This window comes from Tachypleus tridentatus, chromosome 13 (genome assembly GCF_004210375.1).
Source record: "Tachypleus tridentatus isolate NWPU-2018 chromosome 13, ASM421037v1, whole genome shotgun sequence".
Taxonomy (NCBI): Eukaryota; Metazoa; Arthropoda; class Merostomata; order Xiphosura; family Limulidae; genus Tachypleus; species Tachypleus tridentatus.
The window spans coordinates 127,324,896-127,347,406 of NC_134837.1; the positions used below are offsets into that span (position 1 = coordinate 127,324,896).

General features: G+C 36.5%; 1 protein-coding gene across 11 annotated transcripts in view; it reads left to right on the top strand.

Annotated features, from left to right (window-relative positions):
* LOC143236023 (solute carrier organic anion transporter family member 74D-like) overlaps positions 1-22,511 on the top strand; it is a 94,265-nt gene that overhangs the window by 34,809 nt on the left and 36,945 nt on the right. The window contains exon 1 of one of the 11 annotated variants that reach the window (XM_076474237.1): positions 13,567-13,722. The exons of 6 other annotated variants lie outside the window; for them this stretch is intronic. The gene's annotated coding sequence lies outside the window, so the exon portion shown is untranslated. Of the gene's footprint in view, positions 1-13,566; positions 13,723-15,819; positions 16,102-22,511 lie in introns of those variants that run through there. 4 more of the 11 variants (XM_076474244.1, XM_076474239.1, XM_076474241.1 and 1 more) reach the window with 4 other exon arrangements.

Genomic DNA, 22,511 nt, shown 5'->3' on the forward strand with positions numbered 1-22,511 from the left:
CTTTGTGCGAAATTAAAAAAACAAACAAAACAAACGCAATGCTGAGACTCACTAGAAGGAATTTACCAATAACCAAAACATCTAGCCTTACTTACATCATTTAGCTTTACTTGCAAAATATGACCTATCTCACAGTATTTAATCAGGATAAGATAATTAAACATTACTCACAGTATTTAACCCTTACTCGAACCATTTGGTCTTACTGAAGAGGATGTACCTTTACTCAGAACCTTTAAACTTACTAGAAATATTTATCCTTTCTTCAGTATTTGACCTTACTAAAGGAACTTAAGTGTGCTCGTAGTATTTGTAACTTCTGTTTGTAAAGTTAATTAGAATAAGGGTTAAAACATTACTATAAATTCAATAAATGTTACCCACTAGTTACATTTCTCCATGCGTTTATCTAAATATACTTTTTGGATTTCAGGCCAGTAGCTCTCAACATTAGAGGATGTTATCCTTTGTTGGCCATTCATGATGTTCTGGTCGTTACTAAATAAAAGTATCTTTTACAATCTGGTTTATTTCAATAACAGTAATTATAGAATGTTTTTCATTAGCGCGGGAGTTTTGTACAAGTGTTAGTAATTCATGAGATATCCATAAGTATTTTATTACAATGTAACAACTTTGAAGGAAACCAATATACCCTGACACAAGATACACTGCCATCTCTCTCGTTATGGAACAGCTGACGGTGTCTCACAGAACCAGTTTTACGTTACCATTTAAACATAAGCTATTTTCATACCAGAAGAGAAAACAACAACAAGAATATATGCCAACATTTTGACATTCTCTATTAATTTGATAGAAAATGTCGCTTGGAAGCATCATAGAGAAACGAGTATAGATATCTTAAAAACCAGTGTTAAAGTTATGATAAAAGTTTAATGTGACTAATGGATTCTTACTTGTTTCCGGCAAGTCATGTTTCTATGGTAACTAATGGTTGGCCTATTTATGGCGAACTAATAAGTATGTCATCCTGATGTCATGTCCTTATTAGCCAGCGAGAGTGCAGTATTTAGACAAACCATCAAGCTGTTCAGGTACCATCCTCCTGTATGCAAACAAAGAACCGTATAAACATATTGCACCTACGATAATCAGTAAATTTAGTAATATATGTGAAAGGTATTGTTAATGGACTGCATACGTCTTGTTAGTTTATTGGACGCAGATATTCATCAGGTGAAATTGTTAGGTAAACAAGTGAAAGTAGAAATTTTCCCTCGGGAGTATTTCGGAAGGAGAGTTCTTTTTCATCCACCAAAGGGAGGTTCGATTTAAAGATTTGTTGTTTTTTTTAATTTCGCGCAAAAATACACGAGAGCTATCTGCGCCAGCCGTTCTTAATTTAGCAGTGTAAGACTATAGAAAAGGCAGCTAGTCATCACCACTCACCGCTAACTCTTGAGCTACTCTTTTACCAACGAATAGTGGGACTGACCGCCACATTAAAGAGCAAGCAGGTCTGGTGTGATAGGGATTCGAACCCGGGGTCCTAAGATTACGAGTCGAGCAGCCTAGGCACCTGGTCATGTCGAGCCTGCAGGAGGCAGGATAACCAGTGAAAGTTTTGATGTGGTCGAATTTGGGAGGGGTGGGAGATAAAAGGTGAAAGGAAGAATATAAAAGTAATACATCAATCTTTCCAGGAATGGAGTTGAAGGGTAGCGCTTTGGAACTGAAATTGGTCTAATACATGTTTTAATCACTGGTGAGAACGTTTCTGGATGTGGTGTGATTTTTCCTGTAATTTGGATACTCGATGATAACTCCAGGTAGTAATAAATTTTGGCAGTATCTTTAGGATTGTAGGGGGAGATACTGTTTCGGGATAAGAATTTTCACACTCAAACAAACAGTTTCTGTCCAGAATGCAATTATCAATTTCCCATTACAAATACAGGGTTTTCTGCTGACACAAGTAACAAGGTAAAAGAATTATTTATCACCTCGGAGGAGTATTATCTGAGAGGTTAATTTTTGTGAATAGTTCTTTTAAACATTGTTTTCCCCGTAAATAAGGGGAAAAACCTGTCAAAGAACTTCCCAGATGTGTGTCTGAGTGGCTAGTTTGGTCACTATTTTGTTTTGAATTATCTCTAATTTGAGGTAGTTTTGGTCTGATGTGTTAAGCATGGATGTGTATCTGTGTTCTGTGGTTGAACGTTTAAGTGCATTGTTTATGGATAGTTTGGTTTTAATTTCTAACGCAGGCGAGATTTGGTTTTAACTATGATAACTACAATATATTAAGTCCATGCTAGTCTGGTTTCATACGTAATGGAAGTTTACTATTGCGACAGATTTTACTGTGCTGTTGTAGATTTTGTTTCAGCCCTCTACCGAGTTTTTCATTGGCTAATATGAACTAAGTTTTCTGAAGGTAAATATCCAATTTTACTGGACTTCTTGATGAACACTACAATGTTATGTCACCTGCAAACTGGAAAATATTTGTTGTTTTTTTGTGATCTAACTTCGTGTAGCAGGTTTTAAACGTTTGCATCTATGATATATAAAAGAACCTGATGAATAACCTTGAAGCGGGAAGAAATAATTAACAGTATTACCCTTTGTTTTAACATAATGGTTATTTAAGAAGCCCTAAATGCATCTTGAATATAGCCTCGCAATGTGGAGTTATCTGGTTTACGTCTCGTCATGACGAACTGAGTCATGGGCTTTACGAACGTTAAGAAAGTGAATGCAGTGCGACAGTTAACACTTATAATTGTTTACCACTGTTTCAACAAATCGGATGCGACGGTAGGAACGCGGCTATAACTGTGAACTGTGGGAGTTGAAAACAAAAAGTCACGTTGGAATCGGAGTGACGAGAGCGCAGACATATGAGAAAGCTAGTATTGGGACCTCATCATAGGTGGCCTGGAGTTCAAGCTGTATGGTCAGGAAGAGGGTCAATATTTCGTTAAAATCAAACGCCTGGTCACTCTAGAGTGCTCCCGATTTCCCCCATATCCAAATTTCAGGCGTTGGATCTTTAGATCCCAGTCAAGGCAATATCCTTGCCCCGAATCGTGCCGTTTGAGTTGATGTTTCATTTCTTCTGCTTTTCAGACTACGGGCTCCGGCCTGGCCTACTTCCTTTGTGCCGCCTTTGTCTCGCTCTCCTTTCTCACCCGTCATTTTCAAAATGCCCCACCTCCCTTCATCACATTAAACAAGTCAAATCAAAATACAGTTAAACTCCCACGTAAAAGTAAATAATTTTCCGTGAGTGGGGACGAAGATACACTACGACGTTCCTGACGGAATTTATCAAATTTTTCTTTCTCTAAACTAAACCCCTGCCAAGTTTATTTCGTTTCGTGTAGAGTTCTGGACGATGCGTTTTGACGTAGAAGACTTTGCTGTGATAGTTTTATAGGTTTTTTTTAGCGTCTAATGCGTGTAAACTGGTTCTGGTTAAACGTAGAAGTGAGTCTGTAGTTTTTCCTGATAAAAAAGTGTGGTGACAATTTGAACTGTTAAGTAGTTCGACATGTTTTTCTCCGATGTAGGATTTTATTCACAAAATAACGTTGATGAGTTTTATTTTAACTTTCGGAATATTTTATTTCATTTTGAGAAACATTTTGAATGAGCTCAGCTGTATTGTTTATTTGTTTTCTGAATTTCGCGCAAAGGTACACGCCCACCGCTAACTCTTGGGCTACTCGTTTACCAACGAATAGTGCGATTTACCGTCACTTATAACGTTCCCACGGCTGAAAGGACGAGCATGTTTGGCGCGACGGGGATTCGAACCCGCGATCCTCATATTGCGAGTGTAGCGCCCTAACCACCTGGCCATGCCGGGCGAGCTCAGACGTAAGACCGAAAACTTACAATGCTAAAAATTTGGATTGAGTCGATACCCATGGTAAGCACAACCTAGATAGTTTACTGTATAACTTTGTGCTTAACAGGGACAAATGAAACAAAACGTTTCTTACTGTCTTGTCGGATTTGAAGCAGATATTGATGTTGAGGTTTTTCAATTATTTTGAGCTCATGACTTACTCGTGGGACAAAAGACAGAAATGGGGTTTTTTGGATACAAACCCTGGGTTGAAGTAATTATTGGGCTTCTAACGGGGTAAAAATCACTTGTTTGGGGGATTTTCTACCAGTGTTCTTTCTCAGAAGATTAAATTTTCTACCGTCTAAATCTTGTCTGAAGCAAGATGTTTAAAAGTTAAGTAATAATAATAACAAAAGGGTTTAGAATAATCTTTAAGCTAGTTTAAAGCACTCTTCAAAAGCTTCTTTGCATTCACACAATAGAAGATAAACTGAATTAATGAAACTTTTACCCTTGGACTAATAATAAAACTTCTGTTTTTTATCTTGTAGGAGAAGTAAGACCTGAACATTTATATAATTTGCGTTAACAGTTTCTTCAAACTTATAAAATGCTTTTTACTCTGAACACAAGATGTTTTTTGTTTGTTTCGTATTTTCACGCAAACCTACAAAGAATTATTCACTTATAGCTATCCCTAATTTTAAACCGATAACACTGCACAACATTTTTTTTGAAAAGTTTTGCTTCCTGAAACGTTTTTGGTGATTGTAACAGGTACCTGGTGGGTATGCACAAATATTGTTTTGGTTTTGCTTCACCACATAGGAACTCTGATAAATAGACAGTTAACTGTTTACTGGCAATAACGTATTTAATTGCGTTTATGTTTCTAATACGCTATTAAATTCAACATAATTAAAAGTGTTTTGATCCTGATTTTCGTTTGTATTCAATGTCCGGTGCATCACGTTGCACTGTCAAACAGTAGTCAGCAAGCATTGACGGATTCCAGTTGCCCTGATATCGTTTTTCCATTGTAGCAATGTCCTGGTGAAACCAAGATTTCGATGAAACGATATGTGATGGGCAAATCTGGATGTGATTTTCGTGATCAGCAGCCAAAATCTATAAGGAATACTCAACAGTATTCAAGAAGCAAAAACTTTGTTGTGCAGTGTAATTTAAAGATCTTACAGGTGGCTAGGTAGTTAAGGTACTCGACTCGAAATCCGAGGGTCGCGGGTTCGAATCCCCCTCACACCAAACATCCTCGCCCTTTCAGCTGTGAGGACGTTAAAAGTGGTAGTCAATTCCACTATTCGTTGGTAAAAGAGTAGTCCAACAAGAGTTGGCGGTGACGACTAGCTGCCTTCCCTCTAGTTTTACACTGCTGAATTAGGGACGGCTAGCGCAGATAGCCCTTGAGTAGCTTTGCGCGAAATTCAAAACAAACCAACATCAATTATCTTCAAATTTAGGGCTAGCTATTTCTGTCTAACCGAAACGTAGAATTTAAACTTTCCCTTTTATCGTACCTACGGGCCAATAGTTAAAAATATATATGTTTTCTCATAGCAAAGCCAGATCAGGCTATCTGCTGAGTCCACAGAGGGGAAGCGAACGCCTGATTTTAGCATTGTAAATCCGTAGACTTACACTGTACCAGCGGTGAACGGCCAACACTTAAGCAAATTTAAATAATTTCATGTAGGCTGTCGGATAAAGTTCAAGCTATTTATTTAGAATAGTTGTAACATTCAAGGAATTCGTGAAATCACTGAACGAAACCTACAGTTTTATAAGGCATTTTCAACAAAACCACAAAATAACGAAATTCTACAGTTCCGTATAAATTGGTGTGTACATTTTAATTCAGATAAATTTCAACACATTTACGAAACAGATGATTCAAATTTGACAATTTCACTGAGTCTAAATATACATAATTCTTTAAATTCAGCCACCCCACAGGTACAGTGATATTTCTGAGGACTTACGACGCTCGAAATCGGGTTCCGATATACGCGTGGTGAGCAGAGCACAAATAGCTCATTGACAGCTTAACTTCAGACATATCTTTAAATTCATATAAAAAATAAATGAACGCTTACTGACAGCCTAGATCTTATCTCATATATGATATATTGTGATAAAGTTCATATTTAAGGACGTATCTTGGCATGGCCAGGTGGTTAGGGCGCTTGACTCGTAATCTGAGGGTTGCGAATTCGAATCTCCGTCACACTAAACATGGTCACCTTGTCAGCCGTGACAGTCAATCCCACTGTTCGTTGGCAATGACTAGCTGCCTTCCCCTTAATCTTACACTGCTAAATTATGGACAGCTATATCCTTCGTGTAGATTTGTGCGAAATTCAACAACAAAATGGTACTGAACCCTATTAGTATAATAAATGCTCGTCTCTCGTTGGCTTAACAGAAAATTACCTTTGAGTTTCAAAACAAAAATCAAATATTTTTGAAACAGCTAACATATTTTCTATCTATAAAAAAGTCGTAAGCCAGAAGAAGCATTTGAGGTTATTGACCCCAATAAGTTTCTTCCAATAATGTAGCAGGATTAGAATGAATGTAAGCATCGCGTTCAGACACAGATGGCAACACGCGAACACAATTCGCATGCGCAGTGGGTCAGACACAACTGCTAGGTGTACCGTGTTTCTTCAAGTTTTAACACGTACTGTTCCACTAATTTCTCACTCTAAACTGTCAAGCTCCAATTCTCTTTGAAATTGAGGACCACACAAAACGGAATTTTCCATAACATATATAACAGATGAGCAGCATTTTAACTCGCCGAACCAACAATTGTTTCAAACATTTTTTTCCTTTTTTTAAATCTCTTTACTGATAAATAACTTGTTATGACGAGACTTTCGTGGAATTGTTTGAGTTTCGTGAACAATATAAATAATAACCACAATAACTTACAATCATATCAAACAAATTATATTTCCGATACAACCCTTGGGATAAGCAAACAGTTTTTTTTTGTGTTTTTTTAAATGCTGCCGTTGCTACACAACTGGTTGCCTAGCTACCAGTAACAGTACATTGAAAATAGAAAGCTGGAAGTAGAGGTATGTATTATCCTTTGCTGTAAGCGTGTTGTGTTGTGAATATTGCTCTATTTTTACCATGCAATAGGAAAGGTTGTATTTTTGCGGTCTTATACTTCTAGAATCCGGGCTTCGATACCCGTGGTGGGCAAAGCACGTGGTGTAGCTTTGTGCTCAATAAAAAACAACAAACAAACAATTGCAGCAGAAAGGAGATGTCTAAATATTTGTGTTTGAGCTATTCACGGATGTTAATCTCGTATAACTGATATGACTGATGGTCAGTTCACTTTAACGATGATATAGTCACTTTGTAATTGGTTTGTAATTTTAATATACTTTAACATTTTTACTGACGAAGTTACAGTCAAAATGATATTTTATAAAAAAGGAATTTACTAAAAAAATAGTTAAATCAAATATAGAGAAAAAATGAAAAACATAACTACAGACTTTTAATTTAAGTAACTCAATACTAGGGCTTACCGAATACTCTAAACTCAGACGATTTGAAAAAATAGAAGGAAAATAATACATATAATTAGAACTTGAAGCACACGCATTTCTTGGACGGTAAAATATATTGTAGTGACAGAAGAAGTAATAAAAAATTTCACTAGAAAGAATTAACACATTGAGATCAGGATTGAAAATGTTGACACTCCTTATAATCAAGAATGAAACGGTAGACACGAATTACTAGAATGACTTATATATCAAACAGAAGAAAACGTGTAAGAAAAAAATAAAATCCTAATTACCATTTTTTGCAATAAATTATAGTGAACATAATAATTATGTATCGCATTTTAATTGTATTTTTTATTATTTCATTTTCGTTTTTGAAATTCTTTATCGTTCGGTTTTAGAACTGTTCGAACTAAACTGGTTATAACTGTTTTCATTGTCTATAGTGGCAACTCTTAAAAACAAAATAGTTTCCTTACTTCGCATATTAATAAAATAAAATATAAAATAAAAACGGAGCGCCCCCTAATGACACAGAGCTGTGTCTCCGGTCTTACACCGCTAGAACTCGGGTATCGATACCGGTACTTAGCAGAGCACAAATAGCTCTTTGAGTGACTTTGTGCTTAACTACAAATAAACAAATAAAAGATCGTAGCGAAATATGTTAAAAATTAGAAAAGAAAAGAGCAAATTCTTCACAAAATTTGACTGATTTAAGCAGCAATACAAATTACGATAATTTCTAAGTCCCTAGGTACCAAAGAAATAAAATATACAAATTACTGTGAAACTGATTATTTTGGAAAGAGCATCATATTTCCAAATTGCAATTTTGGTAGAAGTTTTAGTATATTAAAAGGCTGGTATGGGGTTAATTGAAAATAATATTAACAAAAATAGTTATTTTGAGATTAAACAGCAGAGCGTGTCCTGGCGGAATTTCTGACGAGAGACCAGTTACTGTAACAGTTGAAGCGTCAACAGTAATTCACTGGAGGGTTCTATCGCTACTTATTACATAGTTACGAGTTTAATTATGAATAGAGATTTTGAAAAGAACGTGTCAATTAAGTGGATATTAATTTGACTTAATGAAAATTCAAAGTCCGTGCTTTTCTCTTTCAATACTATTACACTCGTAGTTGCGAATAAAGTATGGTGTAAACATCATTATAGAGGGATACCCCAACCATTGAAAATTATATGTTTTTTTTACCATTTTTCGGAGAATATATTTAAATGCAAGTTATAAAATCAAGCTCTAATATATGAACATTAAATTCGAATTTAAATTCTTCTTTCCCCTCTATAGCATGTCTACACTTGAAAGTTACAGGAGGAAGGCAGCTAGTTAATAAAACCCAAACTTCCTGGGCTAGTATTGTCTTACCGAATCCTGGGAGTTGACTATCACTCTTACAACGCATTACTGGTTTTAATGTGCAGAACGTAATTTTGCGGTAACGGATATACAACCAGTAATTCTCGTATTCCTAGACCTTCTACGCTAACTGCTGAACCACGCCTGGCCCGGCCTTACGTTGTATTGTTTTTTGATATTTTGTCTGTTTGTTCTTTGATGTTTACTAAATTCCTTTGTTTTAACGATGTGATAATAATGTTATACTCTAAATATTTATGAAATTAGACGCTTGCCGTGTTATTCTCGTTTAATAGATAACATTTAGTAATTTTAAAGAGTTTTCAGTACCAATTTAATACACTGCCAACATCGGTGGCAAACTTAAAATCATAGTTATCTATTGATAAAGTTGGAAACGATTTTTGTTTCTCTAATACAACTTTGAAGGCTTGTTATAGTGTAGATCTTGAGTAGTTAATAGTATTAATAGTATTTCTTACTATCAAAATATTGGTCTCTATATAGATACCAACATTAATTTGAAGTTCCTGTAATAAAGTACATACCTGGTTAGTTATTATTCAGTTAACTGGAAGTCAAAGTAAATGTTTTCACTTCCACTACAGTATATTCTCTGATTTCGGTTGTGCAAGGTTTAAACTAGCGTGCAAATGGTGTAAGTCGACGTGTATTTTAAATTACCTCAGGTATAGTAATATCGTAGGCATGAGTGGGCAGAGAATGTTTTGGAACCAATTACAACACTTTATACAAATAGCAATGAAATCAAAACATTTAGTTCATGCTGAGAAATACTGTTCTATAATATAAATCTCAAAAACAAAACGGCAATATATTACAGTTCCCAAAATTCTCAATGGATGGACCAATAGGCCTAAAACCTGTGATAAAATTTACGTCAAGTGTAGATTACTTACTCCACCCACCTTATTCTTAATTGGACAGTAGCGTATTCTTCGTGGTCGTTTGAAAGTCCGAAATGAATAAATTAGGAGGAATGTAGAAAAAAGTCTGTGATAAATATGAGTTTCTCATAACTTTTAGGCTTATTGTTTTCTAATACTTTATCAGCTTTCGGTGTTTAAATCGAACGTAAAGATTCTGTGGTAAAAGTTGTCCGTATTTCTTTAATATATCTGTTAGAAATATCAGATTTTAGATATAGCAACAAAGTCAGTTCGACATCAGCATATTACAATAATATTATGTTCTATAATTCAAAGCATATTTACATAAAATCTGATTGAATCTTTGGGTAGAATATGATTCAGTCCTTTTAAAGTTTAATTGTTTGTTAAACATTCACATTGTTGAACTTAACTTGTTTAGTTTTATTTCATAAGAAAATCACTTTACATTCAAATTTCTCCGAGTCTTATCCAGGCTGATGTTGGCATTTCAAAGAAATATCTCGAGTACTGATACGTTTGTAATATTTTGTGTGTGTTTGACTAAAATGTTGCTAATTACTATATTTCTGTGAGATACATGTATTAAGTTCAGAAATAGAGTCAACATTCCTTCTCCAACATGGAGCCGTTCCAGTGCAGAATAAGTTGATATTACCATGTTAAAAAAACTAGTTTCCAGAGGAATATTTGTTTTATTTTTGAATTTTGCGCAAAGCTACTGGAGGGATATCTGCGCTAGCCGTCCCTAATTTAGCAGTGTAAGACTAGAGGGAAGGCAGCTAGTCATCACCACCCACCGCTAACTCTTGGGAAACTCCAACGAATAATGGGATTAACCGAACGTTATAACGCCCCTACGACTGAAAGTTGAGCATGTTTGATATGATTGGTATTCGAACCCGCGACACTGAGGTTAGGAGTTAATTGTCTTTACCCCTTGGCCATGCCGAGCCTAGTTTGTTTGTTCTCACAAGAAGGGCTTACATCCCGATACTCAGATCACGATTCTAAGGCCCTAATCATCAGGTTATACCAGGTTTCATCATAAAAACAGGTCCAAATAAGAGGTATTTCCCATGAAATACTTTAATAACATTACTTTCATAAAAAAAAAAAAACCAACACGACTATAATATTTCAAAATCACATTAGGACATAAGACACGATGTGAAAATTACGTTATTGGCCAAGAGTTTATATTTATATACATACCTGGTCAAACGTAGTTGTCCTATACTAGTTCTAAAGTTAAAGGTTAATCCACATAGATATTGTGCAGATACCATACATCCGCACGGGGGCCCGGCATGGCCAAGCGTATTAAGGCGTGCGACTCGTAATCTAAGGGTCGCGGGTTTGCATCCCCGTCGCTGCAAACATGCTCGCCCTTTCAGCCGTTGAGACGTTATAATGTGACGGTCAATCCCACTATTCGTTGGTAAAAGAGTAGCCCAAGAGTTGACGATGGGTGGTGATGAGTACTTGTCTTCCCTCTAGTTTTACATGACTAAATTAGGGACGACTAGCGCAGATAGCTTTCGTATAGCTTTGCGCAAAATTAAAAAAAAAAGAAAACAGACAGGTGCTGAATCTATCATGGAAGCACTAGAACTATTAGTGTCCGAATGCAATTAACATTGAGTATTTTGGTGTCGTTTGAATACACGCACATCTTCAACATTAGAACTTTTGGAAACCCATGTTCTCTGTTAGAAATAGGAAATTTCCCTGAACGAACGTTTTCACCTGCACCCATATCTTTACAGATAGCAGTACCGTACTCCACAAAAGTTATGTGTTTTTAAGATGCGTTGAAGCCACAATTCCTTCACGTGTTATTCTCCGTAATTTGATAAATCATTCTGACCTTAAACCCTTTAGTGACACCTATTTTTGTTGTCACCTCCAAACTGATTAGTTCGATGTAGTTTCATATATGCACTTACCTTAACAATTTAAGTTTGAAAATGTTACTAAGGCCGCTTATCTTTCTTCAATTTTATTTAACATTTATTGTACGGCACTGGTTTCAGTCTATGCTACAACGTTCATTATGAGACCACATACCGCACGGATGTTTTCACATGCAAACCTCCATTGGTAACATTTGTTACCATTAACCGAACTCTAGGCTACGAGGAATCGGCCTGTACGAAAACTGCTGTCAATATATCACTCGTCCATGGTACAGCAGGTGAGCAGAGCACAGATATCCTATTGTGTAGCTTTGTGCTTAACTTCAAACAAACAAACAAATAATGCAAGATACCCCATCAGCAACGTTGTCCTTCCTTCTTACTGGCCCAATATTCCCGTTCCTGGTAACTTCATCAGTTCCTGGAAATGTCTTTAGAGCAAAACTGTCAAACATGTCAATTAAACATTTTGTGTTCGGATAGACCGGTAAAGCCAACATTTACTTAAATAAGACGTCAGACGAGAAACTTTGTTTGTTTGTTATAAAGCACAAAGGTACAAAATGGGCTATCTTGTTGTGCCCATCACGGGTATCCAAGCTCGGTTTTTAGCGTTATAAACCTCCAAACTTACTGCTGAGCCGCTGGGGTGGGAATGCTAAAAGAGAAAGAGAAATAGGACGACACGATATACCTCTGGTTAACTATAGCTCAATTTATAAACAAATAAAAGATCAACGAAAGCTTTCGACGAAACAGCAAATGATAATTTTATTTTTCTATAAAAAAAGAAAAGATGGGGAGCTTTGTCATGGGTAGTTAAGTGCACGTTGAAGCCATTCAGTAAACTTTAAAAAGGTTTTGCCCTCAGGCGGATAAAAACGAACATGCATACGTTTTTAAAGAATGATTTGTAGAGTTCGTGTTTCATAAGCGATGTTTCTTTTTTTAGAAATATCCTTTAATGTGCTGTATCAAGCAGTTTTCGATTTTGTTACAATATCGCTGAACTCTTTGACCTTTCGAACCTTATCTGACCGCAACTTCGTGCTCTTTTTATTGTTTATTGAAGTTGTTTGTGATGTATCTACCACGTATATAGAAACCAGGTTTTTAACATTATAAATCCTCGTAATTCCTGCTGAGCCATCAAGCGGGAGTGGGTGGTGGTGTATGTGCTCATGGATATTTTCCCTGCATTTCTATATGTGCATCGAATTCTTTACTAGGTTTTAGCTACTCGCCAGGTTAATTTATCATATGATTTTGTTTCTTTCTCGCACGTGCAAGCAAATATTGTTTCAAAATTTATGCGAACTATTTTTAAGTTCTGACTAAAGGTAGAACATGAGTTGTGGAACAAGTTCCTCATACGAAGACATTATTTTAGCCGCTGTTTTATACCTAATTTAAGCCCGGCATGGCCAGGTGGTTAAGGCGCTCGACTTGTAATCTGAGGGTCGCGAGTTCGAATCCCCATCGCACTAAACATGCTCGCCCTTTCAGCCGTGGGAACGTTATAAGTGACGATCAATCCCACTATTCGTTGGTAAAAGAGTAGCCCAAGAGTTGGTGGTGGGTGGTGATGACTAGTCTTACACTACTAAATTAGGAAAGGCTAGCGCAGATAGCTCTCATGTAGCTTTGCGCGAAATTCACAAAAACAATCTAATTAGATGTCACGAGATCATTTCAGTACTTGTCGATTCTCTGAATAAGTTGATAGATAGAGAGAACCGAGCAGGAATTGAACCCATGCTTTGACTACCTGAAAAGCACACTTCACAGATTAAATTAAATCATTGGGCCCTAACGCCGCAGGTCATAGTTCGTTTCCTCATCTCGATTTTATTAGAATAAATTAGAATTTTCAAACCCCCTCACATACTGGCACCACCTAGCGGTGACCTCTTTACATATTTACTACTCTCTTTTAGACTAGTAGAGCATTCGGCCACCTTTTTTTATATACCATTACACGTATTTGACAACAAGAACAGTTGAATGTGTTAGATACTCGATGTGGTCGCACGTTTTCAAGGCTTCTAGAAAATATATTGTTCAAGCCACACGTTTGTGATTTTATATCAACCATTCGTTATGACTTTCAATGCAGTAGCTCCAGCGATCAAAAGTAAGTCAAGGGTTATGATTATTTCCAGTTTAGAACATCATGTAATGATATTATATAACTTATAACCGAGAGGCAGGCTTACAAAGTATTTTGATATCCAGTTTACCTACAACGGCAGCCCTCCAGTGGCTCATGTGTAAGTCTGTGTACTTGAGACCCAAAAACGACAGCCAATTAAGTAGCCTTGTGCTTAATTACAATTAAATCGAATGTTAATGAAGACATTAGAATATGAACTAGCCTCCCCCCTTTTTGCTCACGGTTCAGCTGTAATTTTGAAGGCTTATAACGCTAAAAACCGGGTTTAAATACATGTAGTGGTCTCAGCACACATAGCCCATTGTGAAGATCTGTGGATAACAACAATCAGATTATGTAAGGTTAAATTAAAAAAAAACATTTAGGTCAAGTGTCGAAAATAAATAAAACTTGCATTTTATAATTACTTTTATTTTGCTTATCTCATTTGACCCCGGCATGGCCAGATGATTAAGGGACTTGAGTCGTAATTCGAGGGTTGCAGGTTCGAATCCCCACCACATCAAATATGCTTGCCCTTTCAACCGTGGGGGCGTCATAATGTGACGGTCAATCCCACCATCCGTCGGTAAAAGAGTAGACCAAAAGTTGGTGGTGGGTGGTGATGACTAGCTGCCTTCCCTGTAGTCCTATAGTGCTAATTTAGAGACGGCTAGCGCGGATAGCCCTCGTGTAGCTTTACGCGAAAATTCCAAAACCAAACCTTATCTCAATTGTGGATCATTGTAATATTTTACTTAGAAAGAATAAACATTCTTTGCAACTTGACTCCCAATATTTGTGTTGATAAATAACCATCTTAAGTATAATCCTACGATGGTTTATCGAAACCTTGTTTCTATTTATTCACGATCAGTGTGATGGGAATTTGACTGCGAAACGTTTTATCGGTTGTATGTCTCTGTATTTGTGAAACACAAAATCCAACACGAAAAGCTGCATTTACCAAATATTTACTGCTTGAGATAATATTTTAGGAAAAACAGCTTTTGTACCTATCGTAAAGTAGGGTTCTAAGTGCAAATACAACTTACATTAAGCACTTTTACAGTACAACTTTAGTACTTAACATAACGAAAACCTGTAAGTGCAAATATAAATTATTTTAAGCACTTCTATGGTGTAACTTTTGTATCTTACGAAAGATGGACTTGTAAGTGCAAATAATTTTTTCTGTTAAGCACTATTACAGTAGAACTTTTGCACCTATCCTAATGAAAATGGGGTATACTTATTTCATAATTCTCACGTGGAGAGAGTGTTCAGGCATAACAAAATTCGTCGGTTCCTTTGAAATGCAGCGGAAAGTTTACGGATTTACAACGCTAAAATCAGGGGTTCGATTCCCCTCGGTGGACTCAACAGATAGCCCGATGTGACTTTGCTATAAGAAAGTACAAACACATTATTTGGAAACACAAAATTTGTTGCTGTAAAATAAACAAGTATTAGAACACGAAAAGAAAATGGAGGTTCCACAAAACCTCATAATTAATACGTATGAACACACTATTCGACAGAGCAAAATTGTGAAGGCGTTTAACACACAAAACATAAAATATGTTGAAGGAACAATAGTCCATACACCTCCGAACTCCTGTCGAAGATTCAAACACAATGTCAAAGAAGTAGTGAAGGCTGAATCTAACTGCTCAGAGATATTTTTATCTTATATATTTTCAAAATGTGTTTCCAAAACAGTTTTGAAATGTGTGGTTGGCTCGTGCCAGGAGGTCTTCCAATTACGTATGCCAGTAAATGGTATGCTTCATTATCGCGAGCACATGGCAAAGTATGACACGTCTCACCTACGGCTAGTGTTTGTTGCCACGGTTTGATTGCTAATGACCATCCAGAGGTCCTGAGGTTAAGTGCTTACGCTTAAGGTTATTATTCATTATTATGTGTTCTGAGAACTGTAATGAAGCAGACTCGCTCCGATCGCGGATTTCATCAACGACGCAGCGCGTGTTGTCACTCTCCGTTTTCTACTAGCGCCATCTAGGAAGAGAAACTGCCCAGGCAGATGATGCTTGGACAGAATATTTATCTTAGGAGCGACAAAGTGAAAGGAAGGCTGTGGGAAGCGCAAATACTCTTTAAGTTTGTGGAACGAGCTCTTCGTTTTATTACATTTTATAGTGAATTGCGTTCTTGTGTGTTTATTTCTTTAAATTATGACGTACTTTACTCTAGGAATGTGTAAGGTGCATTCTTTTAATCTGACCTAATTTTAATATTTAAAAACGTTAAGACAACAGGTAAGAGGGGTAAACTTTAAACTTTTGAGAAATATATTGCTTCTATACTGTTAATAACTGTGTAGAAGGCATAAGTAAGGTAAGTGTTTAATACTTTTTACCTATTTTTCTTTTCCGAAGATTTCGCAAACTTTCGCATTTAAGTGTTTATTTATTCTAACGCTGTTTTTACTCAGTGGCTAATTTCTTTTTTTCTTTATCAAGATTTGGAGCACCTTAACTTGTTTATGATTCAAATATTTATTTGTCTATTCTTTGAGTTAACTGCTTACTTAATGGTGTGTGTTTTGTTGAAAAAAAATTAGAATATTGACAGTGTCCGTAGCTTTTATTAGAGTCTATTCGATCTCTGAAATATAAAAGGATCACATCGGTTTGATATTAGATAAATAAAATAATTAAGATTCAAAGTTCGAGGTCATTATACGAAAAATTCATTTATAATCTCTCGGTTTAAGATTACAGTAGATCAGTGGTAAGTATGAAGGCTTAGGACGTTGAGGGCCGGCATGGCCAGGTGGTTAAGGGACTCGACTCGTTATCTTAGGGTCGTGGGTTCGAATCCCCGTCACACCAAATATACTCGCTCTTTCAGCTGTGGGGGCGTTATAAAGTGACGTCAATCTCACTATTCGTTGGTAAAAGAGTAGCCCAAGAGTTGGCGGTGGGTGGTGATGATGTGCTTCTTTTCCTCTAGTCTTACACTACTAAATTAGTAGCCCTCCTGTAGCTTCGCGCGAAATTCCAAAACAAACAAACAATTAGGACGTTGTAAATTGGGTTTCGATACCAGTGCTGGGAAGACCACAGATAGCCCATAGTGTAGCTTTGTGCCTTAAAAATAAACTAAATTATGCCCTTTATAAAGAACAGAATGTGAGAAAGCCTACACGCCTGGCTCATTGTTTTTGATAGATGTCTTTATGTTAATATATAGTTTTGCTTTGTCTGCTGTGCTAATTTAGTAATACAGTAAAACGAGACAAACCAAGTTATGTTTCTTCTCAGACAGTGTTCCTACTTAGTTTGCTGTCTTTATGAATTTGAAAAAAAAAACTTTTTTTTTAATTCGTAAAAAATAACACTTCTTTCGTTGATGACCAATCGTCAACCCACGTGACGGGTTATGACACAATCTTGCTTTTCAGTTGGATCTCTCGTGAAGTTAAATAAAGGATATCTGAAGTGACAGATTGGAGGAAGGCAGCCAGTTTATACCCCCCACCGCCAACTCTCAGATTACTATCGTCAGATTTAATAGTGGGATTTGACCAATACACTTATTACGTAGTTGTGGTTTCAAAGTAGAAAATACCTGAACCCCAAATTGGGGGAGAATAGTTGAAGGTCTCATCTCGTACGTAAGACACAATAAAACAGTGATGACGCAGACTTTCGTATGTGACACTTGTCGATATAATCAGAGAAAAGTTTTCGAAGTTACAAATTTTTGTTTTCTCAAAATGTTCCGTAGTGTCCCAAGACATAGAAATATACCATAATAATTAGAAAGAAACGCCTCCTTCCCGCCAGTGGCACAGCGGTATGTCTATAAATCGGCGTTCGATACCCGTGGTTGGCAGAGCACCGATAGTCCTTTGTGTAGCTTTGTGCTAAACAACAACGACAGCACACTGTTATGATTCTCCAAAAATTATCCAAATAACTGTAACCTTAAGTAAAGGTATGCGTGTCGTCCTTACAATTCTGTATAGTCAAGTCAAGTTACGTTACTGGCAAACACTGTTCTTATGTACCTAACAAGCAGTGGACTCAGACAATAGTACTAAAGAATATGAATAATCATCCCGTATTTTACGTATTCAAACGTACGACTTATTATCATGCGTATGAGATGAAACCTACAAGTTTTCACCTTGCGGTTCAGGTCTTCCGTACCAAAATGCAAAGAACGTCACCCCTTTTAATCTTTTCGATAACTAGCACAGCGATCCAAGAAACCTCAGCTTCACAGTATTGTAGGCAATCATGAACACTGGTGTTTTCACGTCGGAGCTCCACGACGATTTCTCCAACATTACCTCTGAAGTCGTGGACTTACTACGACATTTTTCACTCTGTCTCAGGGTACCGACTGTTTCTGACAGATCGTTTTTCATTGCAATGGACATAGCTTCTTGGAATTCTTATCCTTACTAAACCCCAACGTGTTGCAATCTGTTTTGTAGCTAAGTCATATCCTGTTCTGGATATCGTGGTGGGAAGGTGAATATCTATATTTCATAAAAAAAAATTTGATCAAAGTTAAAAAAGATACACATTAAAACAAGTTTATCAGGAGAAGGAAGAACTAACTGAAATAAAACTAGATGCACTTCCGCAGGGTTTCCGAAAGTGTCCTGTTTCGGAAGTAAATGAAACAAAAGTTAGGACTGAAAATGTATGTTGTTTTTTTTCACTTTTCCAGCTCGTGTATCATACTGCGTTATAACCTAGATATTATATGTTTTTTTTATTGTGATTCCTGGCTTGCGCACGTTTTAATGACATCACGACAGTACAAATTGCAGCATTAACGTCCCTTATGTGACGTCATTTTAATGTCTACTGACTGACTGGCAGAGTACACCCTTCGGTCCTCTTTCGGGGAAGTGAAAAATAGTTTTGTTTTGCTTCAATTTAAGATAATTTGACTAATTTTTCCAAACTTAACTTAAACAGCGACTTGAAATAGTGGAAGAATAACCACTGCATAGCACTGTATTAGTATCCATATATATATATAGTAACTATAGCACTGTTTTAGAATCACGATACACATTAAGACAGTAACCTTTATCGTGAGTGTTATCTTGAAATATTTTGGGGCACTAACTTTATAATTAATATGTGTGGATTACACTCCACTTTGAATACCATGAAACCTTAGGACAATAACTGTGACTATATCTGTAGGTATTATATAGAACTTAGAGACATTAGAACCGCATGGTGATACTAGAGAAAGTCTTGGAACAGCACCGCTGATTGGCATTTAGATATATTATAATTGCAGATTAAAGAATACCCGGATGACGTATCGGAACAGCACTTCTTACTTTCATTTCCATAGGACAGTTGTTTCTTCAGTATCTATAAATCTTGGAATAATTTATCACTCCGTACGTGAAAGTCTAAAGTTCTTTTTAAATCACTAGACGAACATTTTAAAAATGTTATGAACTCCAGATAGAAGTATTTGATTAGTGCACTGATTATTATACAAGTTTCATGGGATAGTGGTATATCGACAGGAGTGGACAGTAACCAGTAGCTATTCATTTTATGACACTATCTCGTGCGAAACTCTATTTAGTTTTATCCGAAGTATTCTGTGCTCTATTAGGTTGTCTTGGTAGTGATGAAAGCCTACATCTATCCTATAACCTTACCATCTAGTTTACGTTATGACAGAGCTTGTTTCCAGTAAGCTAGAAATAGAAGGGTGAGAGTACAGTGTAGTTAACCACGCGCTAATGGACGTGACATGAAGATAATGTTTCTCTTGCGGTTTAAGCGATATCATCAAAGTATTTTTCATCATATACTTTGTCTGATGATCAGTGAAAGTGCAGTTTCAGATACATTCATCTGCTCAGACCTGAAAAGGAGTACAAAATAAACATAAATCAGTCAAATATCTGTCTATGGTCTTATAGTAGAGCGGTTTCTTTATTTAAGCTGAAAAATAGTTCTGTGCAAATAGCAGATAAAATATAATTTCTGAAGACTTTATCGATTAGACAAGTTACTATGTTTGTCGTGCTGTGAAAAATATTTATTGTTTGTGTGTGTGTTTTTTTAGGAATTTCACCCCTCAGTCGCTCGCGCTCATATAAAATAGAATAAAATCTCAATGGTTTTGGTTTCGATTTTAATTTACTAGGATTTCTTGTAACAGAGCTGGCTATGTATGCTAACGTTAGAAACTAGGCGTGGCCCAGTGATCAGCGTGCCGATTGCGGATCTGGTGGTCTGACGTTCGAGCTTACGATGTTGCTGAGTTCGCTTTCGCCTTTGGGTGCATTATAAGAGTGACAGTAAACCCTGTTATCTGGCTACCTTCCTCCTGATCAGTGGCCGTTTTAGAACACATGCTGTTGACGTGTTTCGGAACATTTGGCACGTGAAACCGACAGCCATAGCTTCAGGCCTTTGTATATCTTACATCTCCATTACCGATACAAACACAAATGAAAAGGTGGTGTTGCGAATATTATATAGAGAATAAAGAACAATATTCATTGTGTACAAGAATACCTATTTGCAACTGACATTTGATCTCACTGCGTTCTTCACATGTCTTCTACTTAAAGTCACATGTCGACGTTAGCACTCAATTAATTCATAATATACATTAGTGCGTGAGGTAATTTTCCTCAGAGGGGGATAGAAAGCCACCTGAAGGAATCATCTGTTTTAATAACTCCACCACCCTACAGTAGGGATTTTTGCCTGTCTGTCAGTCAGTAGACACTAAAATGATGTAATCTAAGGGACATTTAATGTTGCATTTTGTACTGTCGTAGTGTCAAACTAATTGCACCGTCATACGGTAGTGTATTGTCTGTCAGTCAGAAAATAGACACTAAAATTACGTCATATAAGGGGCGATTAAAGTTACAATTTGTACTGTCATGACGTCAGTAAAATTGCGCATGCTATGAATCACGAGTACAATTATACACTCTGTAGACTGCAACACAGCATGACATATGAACTTCGAAAGCAATAAATAAAAATATTTGCTACTCTTATTTTTATATTTTTACTCTTGAAACAGAACACTTTCTGTTACTTCTTCAGTCATCTGCTCCATGATTTATAATCGTAACAGTTCAAGTGTATATTACAACTAGTACACTTACCTATTATTATTCCTAACGTGTTTAATAGAACTAATATTCTAACCTGTGAATACTTGGGTTTCTAATGATTTGTTGTTTTGGCCTTACATATTTAAGACGGCATGTTTTTTAAATTTAGAATATGGCATCGAAAAAAATGGTTGTTGTACAAATACGTTGGTAAAGCTGATAAAATTTTCTGGTTCATCTTGCTCGTAAATTTATACATTTTGTTAATTATATTTTAATTTTCATACACAATATTATTATGGAAACGTCTCAAACTATGCTTACAGCTACAACTGTTATAAGGGCCGAGCAGGGATAAGTGGTTAGCGTGGTCGTACAGTAAATTTGAGGGTTTCCGAACAGCCCCGCTCCGCACTTTGCGGCCGTGAGTGTGTTATAAGAGTGAGAGTCAAGACAATTCTGAATCAAATCTGTTTACACATTGATTTTTTTTAGAACGCATACACTTATGGAAATGTAGCACTTGTATACGATTTTCAGAGAGTTTCACGTCTTATCACTTCGATTCATTCATATCCTGCTCAATTTATGGTTGATAACGTGAAATAAACACATAGAGTAATGTTTGACGCATCATATATGAGTCACTATCGCCAAGTTAAATTGCTAATACTGTTATAAATATAACGAAGTGTAGGCTAAGATCACTGCAACATAAACAGTGGGAACTAAACATGATTGTTTGTTTTTGAATTTCGCACAAAGCTACACGAGGGCTATCTGTGCTAGCCGTCCCTAATTTAGCAGTGTAAGACTAGAGGGAAGGCAGCTAGTCATCACCACCCACCGCCAACTCTTGGGATTGACAGTCACATTATAACGCCCCCACAGCTGAAAGGGCGAGCATGTTTGGCGCGACGGGAATGCGAACCCGCGACCCTCAGATTACGAGTCGCATGCCTTAACACGCTTGGCCATGCCGGGGCTGCTAAACATGAAACACGTGAAACATGCTAGGAATAAATCGTCGTATTGATGGCTTTTATGAAAAGACGTTCAAAGTTTTCCATTTAAACGTTATCACAGCAATACCAATATCATTAAAAACTGTAAGGTACAAAAAAATCTGAGCTGTAAATACAGAACCGAGTGGTTTATAACGTTAAAAACTGGTTTCCATACCCGTGGTGGTCACAACATAATGCACTTTACACGAACGAATAAACAAACTGAAAAGGTAACATGATTTTCGTTTGTTTACATCAGCTGACGTGGACAGAATCATCAAATTAATTTACACAATGCTAGTTTGTTCTAAAAATTCAAATTACAATCTTGAAAAAAACAGCATCTTATTAAATTGAGAGGTTGATTTCTTTTCCAAAATTTAGGAAATTTCAGGGTACAAACATTTATTTTACTCTGCCAATAAAGCGTGTAAAACTTGTTGTTTTTCTGTAAAAATGTTTTACCTGGAAGGAAGGATTTAGTTGTCATGAAATCGATCGCTAATACTTAGTTTATCAATAGACAGGACATATAAGGATGTATCGCAGGCCCAGCAGAGAAGTTCAGTAGAAAACTTTGGGTTGGAACATGAAATATATTTCCAGTTCTTTCCGACTTTTAGACCTCTTACGTCTTAGTAACGCAAAACAGTAAAAAGAGAAAA